Genomic DNA, 18,629 nt, shown 5'->3' with positions numbered 1-18,629 from the left:
ATTTTCAGGGACACAGATCCAGTTTAGATGCCAAGACAATCCATGATCTCACACCACCTAACTGAGGTATAATGCCTTCAGCGTTCCCCGGGTTCAGACATTACAGTGTAGACACATTTGGGAGGATCTTGAAGTCGCAATCAATTTCCTCCAATGATTAGGGGTAAGAAGACCAAAGCTCCATTTGTTCTGCTTTGGAACTAAATTTTCAAATAACCTGGAATATTACAGCAGTTAGAAAGAAAAACAGACTTTCCCATAACTTCTAGTAAGTTCCCATCACACCTAAGCTGGTGACCACATCTTTCCATTTCCAAACTTCGGCAAATACAGTTCTGTTTTCAGATGTGCCATTAATTAATATATTACTGAGAAAAGCATAATTTTGTTTATCTCTATCGTGTATACTACACAACTCAAAAGTTAAAAATGTATTATCTTGTTCAAATTATCCATCCTGGATGTTTTTACAGTTAATTGGCAGATGTAGTTAAACTGTAAGCAAGTAATACATAATAAAATTATTTTCCAAATGTCAGTAATAAATGATTTCCCATCACCGTGATAGTCATCTTTCTGCTGCTGTGACACAATACGTTGTGTGTTTTGGCTCACAGTTTCAAGTGTTTGTATCCACAGTATTTAGCCCCATCACTGTGAACCTAAGGCAAAACCTCAAAGTAAAGGAGACACAAACCTGCTTACCTCAGGAGAGCTAGGAACTGAAAAGAAAGAAGAGAGAAACAAAATAAACCCTTTAAGCCACACCCCAGTGACTTCTTTCAGGGAATTCTCAAACCTTAATAAACAGTAAGCTGTGAATTCATCAATGAATTAATCTATTATTGATGCGAGAGCCCATGTTATCCAGTCACCTCTGAAAGGCCCCCATCTTTAACCACTGTTGCTATGGGAAAGGAATGCTCAATATATGAGCCCGCAGGGGGCAGATCAAACTCAAATCATAACAGCAATAATTTTGGTAGTCACCATATTAAGACTTTGAGTCCTTTATTTTATGATTATGAAAATATAAATTATGATTAACTGTCATCTTTAGAAACAGATGCAGAGACATTCGACTTTGTCACAATACATACATAGTTTCTCTATTGAGCCACTGCAAACCAGTGCTTCACATGACCAAATGATAGGACTGGTCCACAGCTGGTCTGGGAATCCAAACTCTCCTCTGTCTGTATTATAATAGAAAACATACCTATGACTAAAATCTGAGCTCTTTCCTCCCATCTCTAAATTGGCAGAGAAACGTAATTTTATGCCAATAACTTATTGAGGGTACCATTTTTTATCTTGGTAGCCTATGAGCCCTCAACATTATATTACTGAAGATTCTTCCATGATGTGCTGAACCATGAGAGAACATGCCAAATGTATTTGTGTTCTTTTCCAATTCATCTTAATTTCTAGCATACAAGTAATCATACAAATAAAGTTTTAATTAATTTTTCAGTTCTCATTACAAAAAATTTACTGTTTCACTTTTTGTTATGAATTTCTTCTTTTGTATTCTTAAATGATTAAATTATTTCCTCCCTAGTTTTAGGTATCTTCCTACCTATACTATTATGATACATATTTGTGTCATAGCTTCATTAAACATTACATAAAATTGGAGTATATCCTATCATGTTTAAATTAGGCTGTCATATTCATTACCCATATTAATTTCATTTTCAAACTCAAAATAGAAGGAAATCTATTGTCATATGTAGCTCTATAAAACTGCATTTAAAACTTTTATTAAGTAGCTTTATAAACTTGAAGTAAACGAAGTCATTTTAAAGAAACTTTTGGAAGTCAGATTTGGGTCTATCTAATGTGCTGGCTCATTTTCCTCTAATTAGAAACACTCTAGGAAAATCCTTAGGGGAGAATTACTATGGACGACAAGAAGCGATTCCACTTTGGTTATCCAGGCCTTGTCTTCTCAATTAATTATACCCATGCTGGGGAAAGTATGACTCCTGAAGCAATTAACATACTCTTAGACAAGAGGAGTAAAGATATCAGCAAAATTATGGTGACTAGGTGACCGGACAGACAGAGCAACTAACTTACTATTAAGCAATATTCTGAAAACAAAATGTAACAAATCGAGTAAAACTAAACGGATTCATAGATAGTTACAGAATAAATTGTTGTACAACCCAAAGACAATGTTTTTAAAACCAAATATTTTAAACAACATGGATTTGTGAAGGAAAAAAAAAAAAGGTCAGGACCTCCCTATCAGTGTCCACATCAGGGGTGGCATTAGGGCTGCACCTCAGCCCTCTTCAATTACAAGGTCAAGGATGAAGTTCTATAGACTCTAATGCTGACATGAGTATTTTGGGCAACTTACTTAACCACCATATTTACTTCCATTTTCTCATCTGTGAAATGATAGTACGTTTCTCTAATTAAAAAAAAATTTTTTTGAGACAGGTCTATTTATGTAGCTATGGCTGCCCTAGAACTCACTATGTAGACGAGGCTGGCCTTGAAATCACAGAGATCCATTTGCCTCTACCTCCCAAGTGCTAGGATTAAGGTTCCCTTTAAATACATAAGATAATGCACAAAACAAAGTAGAAAACCTTTCCCTGAGGTTTGTTTTAAAAAGATAAATAGAATAATACCTATAAAAGATCTATAATGATCTCTAGCACAGACTGTTACAAAAAAGGCAGGTAGATATTCATTGTTATTTGTGGGGTGTCCTTTCACAATCAGACACATAACTTCTTCTTTTCCTTCTCACTCATATTCTTTTTTATTCAGGTATATCTTCTCTCTGCTCCTAGATTTGTCTCTCCTTCTGGTCTGTGAGTGCTATATTTCCTGAGGCGACCATGATAAAGCACCACAACTGCATGTTGTGAACAAGGAAAATGCATTATCTCCAAGTCCTGAAAGACAGAAATATGCATCAAAGTATCAGCAGGCTCAGTCCTCTCTATCAGCCAGTGTCAGAATCTGCTGTTGGCTTCTCTATTTTGGGTACTTTCTGCTGTCTTCAGTGTTCCTGTCCCAGCTGATGTCTGTTTTATCACACAGTGTTTTCTCACTATGTATGACCAAACTCCCTTCTTGTCAAGACACCAGTCATAAGATTAGGCATGGCAGATACTCTTGAGTTATAGTGAGGCTTCATCCTAACCCTTAGTGATCCCATTGGTAAAGAACCCACTACAAAGCAGTGTCACACTCACAGGTATAGTAATGAGGACTCGACGGTATCTTTTGGAAAAACGTGAACTGTGCACCACACAAAGGTGGGCTTCTGTTCAGTGCTCGCCACAGTCCTGCAATCCCATTTTCTCTTCCCTCCCACTTCCTCCCCTGCCTTCTCTCCACTATACTCTGTTTGCTTATTTTAGCTCCTTCTCTCACTCTATTTGCAGTATTTCTATTTTTCTACCATTTGCACCTGCCTTATTTTCTGTATTATTCTCTCCTTAGATTAGTAGGTGGCTGAGAACACTATGCTTCTTTTTAGCTCAGCAATTTCTGCTGAGTGAGACCCTGAGCCATTAAAGAATAAGCGGATCTTAGAGCAGCTTTCCCTATGGTGACCAGCAGCTTGTCAGGGGAAAGTAAACCCACTATGAATGCTTTTATTAGGATTATATATTTGCTCATTTAACAAACTGTACCCATATACACTGTTGGACTCAACTTTTTAAGTGATCTGATACTAAAGCAACAAGCTACTCAAGTTGTGTCTTCTTGATAATCTCTAGATCAGGGAAGTTACTTTGAAAGCTATTTCAAAAGCTATTTAAATAAAAATCATGACATGACACCTTTCTCCTTTGTTTAAAAGCAACTTAAAACCTCAATGGGAAAATGAAACCAGGCACCAAATAACTAGAGGAAGTCAAACTTTCATCTGGTGTGTCATTCTCTAATTATTGTCTAAATTTGAAATAACCAGAAAATAAGGTCACATGATTCAGGACTACTCATGTAGGACAACCTACAGGTATAAAATGGAGAAAATGAGTCAAAGTTAATATTTATGCATAAAATTGTTTCTAAATGTCTTTTAATTAATTAATGTATTTATTCAATTTACATCACAGTCGTCCCCTCCCATCCTCCTGGTCCCATTCTTCTTCCCTCTTCCTCCATCTCCCCTTCCAATATTCCTTAGAAAAAGGGAGTGATACCCACTCACCCACTCATGATCATCAAGTTGCATCAGGACTGAGTATATGCTCTTCTCTTGTGGCCTGGCCAGGGGAGAGTGATCAAAAGGGAGGGGCTGAGGGAGGGAGCTACAGTGGGGATACAACGTGAACAAACTGTAATTTATAAACATTATTGTAAAGGAGGCAACAGAGGCCATGTCAGAGACAGCCCTCACTCTCCTTGCAAGAGAACCCACATGAAGCCTGGGTGTACTTTAGGTTACATCTGTGAAGGGGGCCTAGGTCCAGTCTATGCAGGTCTTAGGGCTAGAGAGTCATGAGGCTTCTGATAATTAGGCAAGAGATGTTGGTATCTGTCAATTATCTGACAATTAGAATAGTGATTTGTCATCAATGGGGCTTCAGTCTGTTTCTTTCTTTCAGGCAGAGATTAAACAAGTCTGATTTGCTTACATAAAAGTGACACAATGTCACAGATTCCCAAGACACAGGAGGTCTTTTTCTCACTAGCCAGAGTAGAACCGCAAAGTTAGAACCAGGAGAAACACCCCTGATCTTCCTTCTACGAAGTATTCTGACTGAAAACGTCACTCCATATGTTACACCTCCAAGCTGTCCAGGGGAAATGTTGACTTGTGAGTTCTGTTTCTGTTGGGCCACACAGAACCAGGTTTAATCCCTCTCCTCAGTGACAACCCTTCAAACAGCTGAAACCAGCAATCAGCATTCCTCTATTTTCTTTCTCTCAGGCTTAAGCTGTAGGACATGTTATCAAGACCCTCTTCCTGCTGATCACATTCACCTGTGCTAGCCCTACCTTGTCTATCAGTCTTTTAAAAGAGGTGATGCCCAGAATGAATAAAATGTCCAGGTGCTCACTGACAGCTCAGTATATTTATAGCAATAAAGTCCCAGAAGTGCCTCTGTCACTCATCTTCCACAGTAAAAGCCCAAGTCATCATTGCCTTAAAGTCTCCCTACTGGACAACATACCACTGCAGTCCTCATCCTGCTCTACATTTTTTCCACAGTAGCATATGAGAGTAGGACAATAGCACCTCCACAGTTCAGTTTCCAGTGGCCACTTATTTTCCACATCACTATCAGCAAAATTTAATTCTTAGAAAGATGTGTTGTCTAAAATGCCATAACAATTTCTGCTGCTTTGCATGCTAGTTTAAAGGATCAAAATGTTGAAATATAGTGTCTGTTCTAGTTTGAGCAGCACATTGAAAAATGGGGAACTCTGATGCAGGAATGAATACTTGACCATGAAGACAGTAAATAAAGAAGCATCCAGGGTCAGCTCCTTTCATTAGGCTCTCAGAAGACTGTCCTGTAAGCACCTCTGGTTCCAAAACACAGCTATCAGAACTATATGACAGTTTTTCCTATTTAAGTGACATTGTCTGTGGTACTTTGTTATGACAGCCCTGGCAAGCTAGTAGATCGCTTTAATTACTGTCCAAGTCAACATCCTATCTCCCGTGAATGAAGATACGAAGATTCATCAGTTAGGGTTAAGTAAGGCAGCTCCCAGCTGGGTGTGGTGGTGCACACCTTTAATCCCTGCACCTTGGAGGCAGAGGTAGGTGGATTTCTGTGAGTTTGATGTCATCCTTACCTGTATAGTTAGTTCCAGGACAGCTAGAGCTACTTAATAAAGAGATCTTTCTCAAAAAGGGAAGGTGAGGAAAGAAAGAAAGAACAAAGAAAGAGAGAGAGAGAGAGAGAGAGAGAGAGAGAGAGAAAGGGAAGAGAGAAACAGTTCCCCCAATAAACAGTTTAGAATATATAACTATTTCCTTAGGTGAAAATTATGCAGAGTAGAAATTGAGCCAGGCTCAGTTTCAGCTACATGGTTCCTCAAGGCTCAGCCTGACTCACTTCCCACATTTGGAGTCAGCCAGCATGTTTGCAGTTTTCTCTCAGCTATGATGTTTTGAGAGGATTACTCCTCTCTGTACATATGGTCTCAGATCCTCCAACAGGCTAGCCCTAGAGTTCCAGGAAGGAAGAGTCCCAATATGAGGGATCTTCTTACTTGTGTCTTTGTTTTTATGTGTGATTGTTTTGCCTGTATGTATGGTCACCTTTTGCATGACAGATGCCTGAAGTGGCCAGAAGTCGGTACCAGATCTTTGGGAACTAAAGCTAAAAGCAATTGTGAGCTGGCAGGTGAGTACCCCGAATTAAAATCTGATCCGTTGAAAACACATCAAGTATTCTTAAACACCGAGGCACTGCGCAGGTGCCTTTTTATGTGTCCCTTAATGTTGTTCCATTAATTACAGACAGCCACAAAGTTAAGCATCTAAGCCATATACCTGTAGGCATAAGGCTATTAAGTAAATTAAATGTTAATTTTTATACACACACACCCTCCTGCATATCTGGATGCAATCCTTGTTCTGAAAATCTCCTGTCTCAGTGCTGTATAATCTATTGTCCCCTGATATGCCAATAAAGCAGCTTACAGCCAGTCACAGAGCAAGGGAGAGAATAGGGCTGGACTTTCTGCCATTCAGAGGAAGAGGAGTTAGAAGAGGAAATTGGGGGAGTCAGCCATGGCAGAGTTCCAAGGGACATCAGGAGAAGAAGCTGAAGCAAGAAGCTACAAAGTACAAGTATCTCTGGGATGTACTCTGGGAGGAAACCAAATTAGCTTAGAGGGTTAAGAATACAGTAATAACTGCTCAGTTATTGTGCAGTGGAGCTTACTATTAAACAAATATAAAAGAGCTTCAATTATTGGTGTGATATCCAGGTTGAGAGAGAAAGTGAGAAAAAGAGTTTCTCAGTTAAAAATAACCTGTTTTTTTTGTTTGTTTGTTTGTTTGTTTCTCTTCTGATGTCCATCTCCTTTGCCTTTCAAATGAAGATTGAGCATCAGAAGAGGAAGAAAACAGGGAACAGGACAGAAGCCAATTACAGAGGGCCTCTGAAAAACTCTACCCAGCAGGGTATCAAAACATATGCTGAGATTCAAAAGCAAACTTTGGGCAGAGTTCAGGGAACCTTATGAAAGAAGGGAGAGATAGAAAGACCTGGAGGGAACAGGAGTTCCACAAGGAGAGCAACAGAACCAAAAAAATTTGGACACAGGGGTCTTTTCTGAGACTGATACTCCAACCAAGGACCATGCATGGAGATAACCTAGAACCCCTGCACAGAAGTAGCCCATGGCAGCTCAGTGTCCAAGAGGGTTTCCCAGTAATAGAACAGGGACTATCTCTGACATGAACTCATGGGCTGGCTCTTTGATCACCTCCCTGAGGGGAGAGCAGCCTTATTAGTCCACAGAGGAATACAATGAAACCAGTGCTGATGAGACCTGATAAGCTAGGATCAGGTAGAAGGGGAGGGGGACCTCCCCTATCAGTGGACTGGGAGAAGCACATAGGAGAAGAAGAGGGAGGGAGGGAGGGTGAGATTGGGAGGGGGTGGAAGAGGGGGCTACAGCTGGCATACAAAGTGAACAAACTGTAATTAATAAAAATAAAATAAAAATTAAAAAAAGTTAACTGTAACAGATCCCAGCAATTGAAAATAGAACATGTCTTCATGGATGGAAGACAAATATATACCCTAATGTTTTGGATACAAAGGACAGATCTGCAACCATTATTACAGCTTTCACTTTCATTCACTCATTGAGTGTTTATAATAGTCCTACATAGTCTGTGACCTAAACCAACACATCTGCATCAGATATCGTCTCTCCTTCAACGTTACATAATGCTGACTCTACATTAACATGGGAAAAACTGATAAATGTTGAAGATTAAACAATAATATAGAAGTACCCTATGCATGTAAATATAGTCTCTAGAAAGCAAGTGCAAGTGAGGCCACAAAGAAACCCACTTAAATGAATGATCTGAAGGAGGGATTTTGTCCCTATCCCAAAGTACACTGGAAAATATCTGAAAAGAATTTTGATCAGAGAGAAACAAGAGGACTACAACTGCCATCCAGTTAGGAGAATTCAGAGTTGTAAGTAAGCATCCTCCAATTCACAGGAAAGCTCTTCACAGTGGATTATCCAGCACAAAATATCAATAGGTGTATATTGAGCATCCTTATGTTTAGCCTACCAAGCTTACTGATGTTGACAAACCTGGACATGACAGTGTTTTTGTTGTTGTTGTTGTTATTTTGTTTTGTTTTTGCCTTTGGTTTTTTCTTTGTTTATGTTTGTTGTTTCTCTGTAATAGTTCCGGTTCTTGAGACTATTAGGTGAAAGAAAAGGATTTGTTCAGACCCTAAAGACAGCAGCATCTCTTTTGCCTGCAGCTTTCTTTCCCTTAAGCACTAAGAAGGTGCAAAATGAAAAGAACTCTTCCTCTGAATTTCAGGAAACTGGAGTCCATGAGGGTCCAACTTTGTGATGCCACTAAGGGTGACACCTTAAAAATGACAGCTTTTGTTTAGATCTCTGTTTTGTTCGTCAGACGCTCCTTTATGCTCACTTCCCCGATATATTTCAAGCTTCTGGCAGGGTAGATGCAGTCATTGGAGCCTGAGGATCTGGAGGCTGTATTGAATGAAGGCCTAAATCTTTAAAGGGTGTTTTACACAGCTCACAAGATTGTCATATACGGGGGATATGTAACGTCTGACCCCAAAAGATGCATAAAACAGCATAAACCTTCCCCTGAGTCTGCACCTACTCTTTTTAAAGATAATAAGAAGAGAAAACTTGCTTTGTTACTTTCACATCAACTGAAATGAATGAGGTCTCTGTGAGTTACAACGCTGAAGTAGCCCAGGGCTACTTATAGTCACAATTAGTAGTTTTTGTTCCCTGGAGATATTTATCATTTCATAAGTAATTTTCTTAAACCTAAGGTCTCTTTTTCATAGCTAAACTGTCTAAAATTATGTTGATTTTTTTTTTTTTGCTATTTGTTTGAATGAATACTTTTATAACACTTTACTCCCATGTAGTTTAATAGGCTTCTAAAAGCTGTCATTTAAAAATGCATCCTTCATGTGCAAACATCTGGCTTACCCACTTAACATTTTGAAATAAGTAGTAATTATCCAGACCCTGTTTGGCATGATATTGGGAGACAACTTTACACTCAAGCCTTCATTCCCAAACCTGCTTGCTGTTTGTGACTGAACAGAGCTCATTCAGTGGTAACTTTGAAGTTTAATTGAAAATGGCACACTTTGCCTTCCAAAATTCATAATTAATTGCTTGATACTGCTTAACCACATGTTAAATAAAATTGGAAAATCATGTGCCTAGCTGTTAAACATGAAAAGAAAATGTTGCAGTTCAAAGTCGGAGATTATGGCACCTTGAAAGTAAAAATTTTAAATAAAGATTGATGGTAGATATGTGATGATGATGAAGACAGACAAATAGACAGAAATGTATAATGGCAAAATTTAAAGAAGGGGAAGTTAATAAATCATTAATGAAAACTCTGTTGTGAACTGGGGTTCAGGATATGATAGGGCTGTCTCTTTAGTGACATGCCCACATCACTCTGTGGGACAGACTTTCACTGGAATGAGTTTGGCTAGTGAGGCAAATCTTATTCAGTCTGCAAAGCTTTACTTACAAATATTTCCATTTGGGGAAGGGACTGGCTTGCTGGTTGCCAAACATCTTTTCACTTATCCGGGACCTGCAGAAAGTAGGTTCTATACAACAGGATGTGAAGATTCTTAGAAATAAATTGTGTCAATTGACTGAGATTAGATTTATCTGCTACAATAGCTAACAACACCCTAACTAACTCTCCTAGGGGAAAAAAAAAATAGCTAGAGATGTAAATTGGTAAAGAAGAGGTAAAACAAAAGAGAGCAATAAATAATAGGATTTATTTATTATTATTATTTATTTGTTTGTTTATTTATTTAATCATCCAGCCAGTTTTTTAAAGTTAATTCTTGTTTATCTTCTTTAGGTGTACATATTTTAGTATGTTTATCCTATCTTATAGGTCTAGTACCCACTTACAAGTGAGTATGTACCATGTGTCTCTTTCTGCTCCTGGGATATCTCACTCAGGATGATTTCTGGCTCATTGAGGAGGGAGGAGCAGCCTTGCTAGGCCACAGATAAGGACATTGCAACCATCCTGAAGATACCTGATAAGCTAGGGCCAGATAGAAGGAGAGGAGGACACCCCCTCTCAGTGGACTCAGAAGGGAGCAGGGGGGAGATGAGGGAGGGAGGGAAGGATTGGGAGGGAAAGAGGGATGCCGGGTCAATATCCGGCAGGTGGAGCTGAGAGGAGGGTTGGCCAGTCCAGCTGGATACCCTCCTTGGCTGAAAGGGATGATGAGTATCAATGGCCAAAACCTCCCCAGATACCTCAGGGAATAAAACAGAGCCAGGAGATCTGTCCAAGCAGGAACTGTCCTTTTTATAGGTTTGGATCAAGAGGCAAGATTAAGGAAGTGAGGTAAGATGATGTAGAGAGCAAGATTAGATAGTGCAAGGAGAGGTGGGCCAGCGACAAAAATCCACTTAACAGTTACCAGGCAGGGTTGATTTTAAGGCGGATATGCTGAATCACTTTTGCCCAGAAGTGGCACCTCTTAAATCGGAAGCTAAAGACAGGTCTCCAAACTCGAGCCAGGCTCAGGTAGATGCAGCAGGCCTTATCAGGCCCAACGTGTCCCCCTTTTTTCTTTTGTTTGACAGAGGACATGGCCCCTGTCTTAGGTTGTCCCTGACATGGAGATCTTACCCATCACTGGGTACCATGTAGCCAGCTTGTCAGAAGCTCCTCCAGAACCTGCCTTAGGTCGCCCCAGCACGTCTGGGGTCTCATCCATCATTGGTCAAATGGAAGGCAGAGGAGGGTCTTTTCTAGGAAGATGCCTGGGCCTAGGCAGAGTTGGATTCCTGAGTAGCTAAGGAATGATAATATATTTCTGCTTGATGCAGCTTAATTGCCTCTAACCTCTGCTGGATAAACTGCAGGAGTTTGTTAAGAATGAATGGCCCAAGGGCAAGTAGGAGAAGGAAGAGAAGTAAGGGTCCCCGTAGAGGAAGAATATAGGGCACAAGGCCATGAAAGCCAGTCCAAACCCCTTCTATTTTGAAGAACTACCTCTGCCAGGGAGTCTAGCTGATCTTGGAGGTCTTTTAAAGGCCATTCTTCCCTGGCAAAGGAACACAGTTCTGGGGGTGGGGATGGGGAGACAAAGAAGAGATTTCTCCAGAGTGGAGTTGGAATGACAAAGGGAGGGGTGGACAACCCCAACATCTATTATCAGGAGGAGGTAATGCCCAAAAGCAGTCCCCTGTGGAAAGGTCGGGAAGAGGTTGAGCAGGGAACAGGGGAGTGATTGCTCAGGAAGAACTTCCCACTGCCACACAGAAGGCCTGCCTCCTGTCCTCTCTCCCCACACTTCTCTTCCTCAACCAGCTCAGTTTAGCATTTCAGAATCTTCCTTCCTACTAAAGAACTTGTCCAAATAGCTGGTACATGTGCTCTCCTTCTCCACGTGTTCATCCTTCCTGACCTCACAACAGAACTGACTGATATAAAACATAATTGTATCTTCCCCTTAACATCCCAAAGCATCCCACCAATAGTTGTAATTGCCCATTTTTATTTAAAATTTTTAAAATAAATAGTGCCTTTTTCAATTAATCACGTGGGGGTAATGATTCCCCCTTTTGTTTTTGTCCATGTCTGTAAGAATTCCTGAAAACAGTTTGCTTCTTGTGAGGAATTTGAGGGGAAGATTTTGAGGGGGACCCCACTGGATTTTGGAGTTGTGGTTACACAGTTAAGTGGTTGTTAGTTGTCATTCTCTACCTGGCCCAGGTGGTGGGAGAAAAGAAGCTTAAGGGACTTGGAGGCAGTGGGGAAACAGGACAGTCTCCAGCTAGGAAACCAGGGCTGTTTGGTTTCTCAACTCCAGAGTGAAAAGGGAAGAGGACAGCTATAGTCAGAAGACTCTAGAAGAGACTAAGAGAGGCAATGATTCGTGTCGCAGGAAGGTGTGAGGAAACACTCCTCCCCACCGCTCACAAACTGGCTGTCCCAAGAGGACTGGTACAAGGCTTCCAGCTGAGCCAAATTGGAGGTCCCTCATCTAGCTTTCTCCAGGCTGCTAAGCCTGCTGCTCTAACCTGCTCCTGATAAGGGGCTGGGAGAGCATCCTGTTGGAGGCCTGTGGAGTATTGGTCAGCTGTGCCCAAAAGCATTCCATAAGTGATAGGCACCTGGGGGTTAGCTTGTTGGCTATGTTCCCCCTGGATTCTACTTTCCTCCTTGTAGAAAGGTCCATCCAGTCTGTGTAATGCACGACTGATGTGCCAGCCCAACAATGGTCTCAGCCCAAGATGAATTAAGCCCATCCTCTGCCATTGCCTTACGTAGTTCCTTGAGGTAAAAGATTAGAAAACCCTCACCCCAACTTAGTGAGGTAACTGCCACTGGCAAAAACCGCCTGCAGGAAATGAGTTTATCTGCACAGCCGTCTCTCAAGCAGATTGAAACCCCTACTTTTAAGCAGAATGTGTAGGGATTCCAGACCTGGGTTGGATTTCTGAAATGAAGAGGACTGCCCCATATTTAATGGGGGTACACTCACCCGGAGACCAGTTGGCCCTGTCAAGCAGGATCCTCACACAGGGCACCAGTCTGCTGGGTCAATATCCGGCAGTTGGAGCTGAGAGGAGGGTTGGCCAGTCCAGCTGGATGACCCCTCCATGGCTGAGCGGGATGATGACTGTCAACGGCCAGGACCTCCCCAGATACCCCAGGAAATAAAACAGCACCGAGCTGGGAGATCTGTTGAAGCAGGAACTCGGTTAATTGAATAAAACGGTCCTTTTTATAGGTTTGGATCAAGAGGCAAGATTAAGGAAGTGAGGTAAGATGATGTAGAGAGCAAGGTTAGGTAGTGCAAGGAGAGGTGGGCCAGTGACAAAATTCCACTTAACAGTTACCAGGCAGGGTTGATTTTAAGGAGGATATGCTGAATCACTTTTGCCCGGAAGTGGCACCTCTTAAATCGGAAGCTAAAGACAGGTCTCCAAACTCGAGCCAGGCTCAGGTAGATGCAGCAGGCCTTATCAGGCCCAACAGAGGGAGAGGGCTACAGCGGGATACAAGGGAATGTATAAAATTATTTCAAAATAAAAAAATATATTAAAAAAGAAGTTAATTCTTTCAACAAATACTACAGTTCTGCTGTTTATTGTTGATGTTCCTGAAAGTAAAGGTAAAGGAGTGAACAAAACAGACATCGTGTCAGTTGACATGGAACTTGAAATCTAACTGAGGGAAGAGAGAACAGATGAAGTGATACGTAAGTGCTAAATGCATGCAATGAAAAATATCAAGAAATGGAGTGAGTCCTGGTGGCAGAGTTCAATGTATAAGAAATACGAGCAACTGTGATAGAACCCTGCCCATTGTTGAACTCATGTGAAACGTAAATAGTTTCTTACAGATGTGGTGGGAAAGAAAAGGTGTCATCAGATAGACTCAATGGTAGGTCCTGGCACTGAGGATGGAGGTGCCCTGGGAAGACTATTATCTTGTAGGAGTACTCAGAGACTCCAGAACCATCATGCTAGAGCTCGGGGTTTCATACAGGTGATTATACTTTTAGGAATATGAAAATTATGTGATTATAAAGAACACGAAAGCTTATAAGCAAAAAAAAAAAAAATAGAGAAAAACCAGCAGAAGTGAAATTTCCAACTGAAATGTTTACATTTAAATTTTGCCCATCACATGAAAGAAAACTAAAAACTATGTAGAACTGGAGGGTAGAGCATTTCAAAGGAAATGTTAATTAGAATTCAAAACGACATTAAAAATAATACTGCAGTGATGGGGACACATTAGTCACAGTTTCTACCCAACAAAAGAAAAAGAATTAAGGTCAGAAGCAAAACAAGGAGTCAAGTCATACTTAATATTCATGTCCACCTGCTTTAAGAAAGCTGAATACATCAAAACTCAGTCCAACAAATTAGATGATAGGGAGTGATTTTGTGCTAAAATGAAAGGATTCATTACTCTCAAAGATTTGCTGCAGGTTTACTTAAGGAGCATAATTCAGTGGTTGCTTCTCCCAAATAAAGCGTTGCCAAGACACAGACTCTTCTGAACCCAAAGGGCATGTTCCTCAGTATGAAATGCTTAATGAGAAGATTAGAAAAGCAGTGAGCAGAAGCATATTCCAGAACAAATCACAGGCTTCATTTCAAGAACAGACAGTACTGGTAGAAGTATATTTTCTAAGTTTTTGCAGAGCAACAAAATATGATGAAACAACTAGTGTCGAGCATGCACACACACACATTTGTACATATGTAAAAAGATAAACATATAAACATATAATGTATAAAGTATTTCATGGAAGCTTCTCTATTGTGAGGACAGTTACTAAAAACTTTACTCTTAGAAATATCAAAGCAGAGGCTGAGACTCATAGCCAAACTTTGGGCAGAGTGCAGGGAATCTTATGAAAGAAGGAGATAGAAAGGCCTGGAGGGGAGAAGAGCTCCACAAGGAGAGCAACAGAACCAAAAAAAATCTGGGCACAGGAGTCTTTTGTGAGACTGATACTCCAAACAAGGACCATGCATGGAGATAAGCTAGAACCCCTGCATAGATGTAGCCCATGGCAGCTCAGTCTCCAAGTGAGTTCCACAGAAAGGGGAACAGGGGCTGTCTCTGACATGAACTCATGGGCTGGCTCTTTGATCACCTTCCCCTCATGGGGTAGCAGCCTTGCTAGGCTATGGAGGAGGACAATATGCAGCCAGTACTGAAGAGACCTAATAAGCTAGGGTCAGATGGAAGGGGAGGAGGACCTACCCTATCAGTGGACTTGGAGAGGGGCATGGGAGGAGATGGGAGCACTACAGCCAGGATACAAAGTGAATAAATTGTAATAATAAATAAATAAATAAATAAATAAATAAATAAGCAGAATAAATAAATAAAAATATTATTAGGTAAAGGGGATTGTAGGCCTTTTCAGAAGTAGTTCTTTGGGATGAGTCCACTCTTTGTTGTCCAGATACCAGCAGTCCAGTCCAAATGCCAACAAAAAGCAGCAACACAAATCAGCACAATTCAGCAGATCAGATAAGTTAGTGAAAGCTGCAAGACGTTCTCTGGAACATTTCTCTTTGCCAAGTCAAGTGTTGACGCATGAAGATCAGCCCAGAGATGTCAATATCAAAAGCATTGTCTCACTGTCCAATGTCTTCTATATATCTCCATGGATGTTCTCAGCTGACCGTCACACCCCTCACACAAAATGTCTCACAGCAAAACATCACATGCCCTTCTACAAGCCAGCCTCCAATGAAGAACGTTGCATGGCCTCACACAAGACAGCTTCTAGCAAAACATCACAGGGATCAATTGAATTTCAAAAAAATCCAGAAACTCCCACTTCAGTCTACAGATTGGAAAAAGATATTCACTAATCCTACATCCCACAAAGGGGGAATATCCAGAATAAAGAAAGAACTTGAGAAATTAAACACCAACAAACCAAATAATCCAATTTAAAAAGGGGATACAGAGCTAAACAGAAAATTCTCAATAGAGGAATCGTGAATGATGAAGAAGCACTTAAAGAAATGCTTACTGTCCTTAGTCATCAGGGAAATGCAATTCAAAACAACTCTGAGATTCCATCTTACAACTGCCAGGATGGCTAAGATCAAAAAGTCAAGTGACAACACATGTTAGAGAGGATGAGGAAAAAGGGGAAATTCCACCATTGTTGGTGAGAATGTAAAATTGAACAACCACTTTGGAAATCAATCTGGAGCTTTCTCAGAAAACTGGGAATAGCCATACCTCAAGACCCAACTACACGGCTCCTGAGCATACACCTGAAAGATGCTTTATCATACAATTAGGACATTTGCTCAACCATATTCATAGCAGCATTATTTGTAATAGCCAGAATCTGGAAACAACCGAGCTGTCCCTCAACAAAAGAATGGATACAGAAAACATGGTACATTTACAAAATGGAATGCTACTCAGCAATTAAAAACAAGCAAATCATAAAATTTTCAGGCAACTGGGTAGAACTAGAAAAGATCATCCTGTGTGAGGTAGCACAGACCCAGAGAGACGTACATGGTATGTACTGACTTATAAGCAGATTTTAGTCATATACTATAGGATAGACATGGTACAATGCACAGACCCCAAGACGGTAAGTTCAATAGGCATATTATGCTTCATATGGGCCCATTAATTAGGGGAGTGGAGGATATCTTTGACACAGACTATGTTGTCTGCTTTTTGATCACTTCCCATGATGGAACTTCCATACCAGGCCAAAGGGTAGGAAGGTGAACTCAGTCCTCATGTGAATAGATGAGCTGGGGTGTCTGGGTGGATGGGTTACCGTATTCTGAGGAATAGGGAAGAGAGGATGTAGGAGGGAGGGTGGGACTGGGAGGGGAGGAGGGAGGGGCTTATGACCGAGATGTAAATTGAATTAATGAATTAAAAAAAAAAACAATTTCTCATATACAGAGAAAAGAAATGTATGTCAGTTAGGAAGCCTATGAATGTGTAGTATAACAAGAAGGTAGCAGTTTCCAAACAATAAAATTGAATTTCAAACTATTGATTTAAACCTAAATACAATATTCCCTCATGTGGGCTTGGTTCTAAAACTCTCTGGAGATACCTGAATCATAGATGCTCAAGTCCCTTGTATAGACTAGGATAGTAACACTAGGATTACATGGAACCCATGTGTTCCCCACTGAAAACTTTAATAAAACCTACATTATTCGTAATAATCGAATACAATGTGCATGCTGTATAGACAGGTGTTGTTCTCTACCATGTAGGGGATAATAAAGAAAATCTTCCCATGTTCAGCACAGACAAAGTGACTTCTCCAGGTGTTTTTTTGTTTTGTTTTGTTTTGTTTTCTTTTTTTAATGTGATTGGCTGAAAAACTAGTGCAGGACCCAATGATAGAGGTTACCAAGTACTACACCCAGGAGACTAATAAAAATAAGAACAATGAAAGCAACACATTTGTGGTTTGGTTTGAAAATGGCATGAAATGAAGGGAAGAAGGAAGGAGAAAACTAAGTCTATCCTGTCTGTGGCTAAATTTTCTTTCCAACATGAGAAAATTTACTTTATAATGCTAAAATTAGATTTTATAAGTGTAGAAAATTGCCTTACTACCAAGATGTTTATGTTTTAAGCAGTTCTTCAATGCATATGGTTTACTTACACCAACTTTACAGAGGAAAATCTTTATTCAAGGTAGCAAAGTGGCTTTTTCAGCATCTTCTAGCTGAGTTGGTGCTAAAGAAAGTGTTCCATGCTAGATCTAATAACCTTCCCCTTGATGGTACTGCTATAAAAATAAGTAAATTAGAATCCTTGATATCTACTAAAGAAAAGGTGATTATTATCACAGAAATAATGTATAAAATCAGCACAGATAATTTTTTTTACTGCACGCCAAACATAACTTTACATACTTAGCAGTTTTTTATATTTCATGTGTGTTATATGCATATTGTATGCATGTTTGTATATATGTGAATCATGTGCAGATATACAGACACGCACAAATGTATGCATTCATATAGAAGTTTTCCCATAAGAGGCTCCAATTTTTCATCTTTTGAGGCAGGGTCTCTTGATGAAACTGAAGTTCACTGATTCCAGGTAGTTCAGCTAGCCATCTTGCTCCAGAAATCTTTTGCTTCATCATACCTGGCACAGGATTATAGATATCCACCATACTTTATCTACTTTTTACATGAGCTCTTTTTTTTGGGGGGGGAGGGCTTTTTTTATTTTTTTAATTTTTAAGTATTTTTAATTTTTTTTATTTTTTTATTTTTTTTTATTTTTTTATTTTTTTTTCAATGCAGTTTATTCAGGAATCTTGAACAATCCTCGGACCCTGGCGAAAGCCAGCCCACAACTTAAATAGCCTCTGGGTAGCCAACCCAGGCGTGCTACGGGGGCAATGCAGATAGGTCCACATACATGGAAGCAAGCCAGATCCTCAGCCTTAGCCAAATGTGGAATTGTTCGTGACAGAGAGCACTCACCATCGGGAAGGTGGAAGGCGGAAACCAGCTCCATCTTTAAGGCATAGCATTCCGCAGCTCTCTACAGTTCCCCCTTTTTGTTTTAGACGCATCAGGCAAGAGTAGAGGTCTGATCTCTGATATTAGAAATAAATTGGGACTTTGTACCGATGTTCATTTAGGTGTCATCCACCCAAAGAGCATCAGACCCCTCTGATACCTTTTTCTCAGAGGCGGGACCTGGGGCATCAACCCACATGCAATCAGACATGCTCTTCTCTGGGTCCAAAGTGGCTGACCCTGAGGGCAGTGCTTAGCCTTGCATCCTGAGGGTAACATTTTAGCTTTTTATGGTAGCCAACCATGCTTGGGGAGACTGTCCTGCTTCAATGGCTGTAAAGGCCTGAATGATCATGGCTGCATCA

General features: G+C 40.4%; 1 long non-coding RNA gene across 2 annotated transcripts in view; it reads right to left on the bottom strand.

Moving 5' to 3' along the window:
- LOC132649497 (uncharacterized) overlaps positions 1-18,629 on the bottom strand; it is a 163,193-nt gene that overhangs the window by 51,599 nt on the left and 92,965 nt on the right. The window contains exon 3 of one of the 2 annotated variants that reach the window (XR_009587949.1): positions 2,799-2,915. The exons of the other annotated variant lie outside the window; for it this stretch is intronic. This is a non-coding gene — a long non-coding RNA (uncharacterized LOC132649497). Of the gene's footprint in view, positions 1-2,798; positions 2,916-18,629 lie in introns of those variants that run through there. 2 annotated transcript variants of the gene reach the window in all.

Source organism: Meriones unguiculatus, chromosome 20 (assembly GCF_030254825.1).
Source record: "Meriones unguiculatus strain TT.TT164.6M chromosome 20, Bangor_MerUng_6.1, whole genome shotgun sequence".
Taxonomy (NCBI): Eukaryota; Metazoa; Chordata; class Mammalia; order Rodentia; family Muridae; genus Meriones; species Meriones unguiculatus.
The sequence above is the reverse complement of the archived record's forward strand: the minus strand, read 5'-3'. Positions and strand labels throughout refer to the sequence as shown.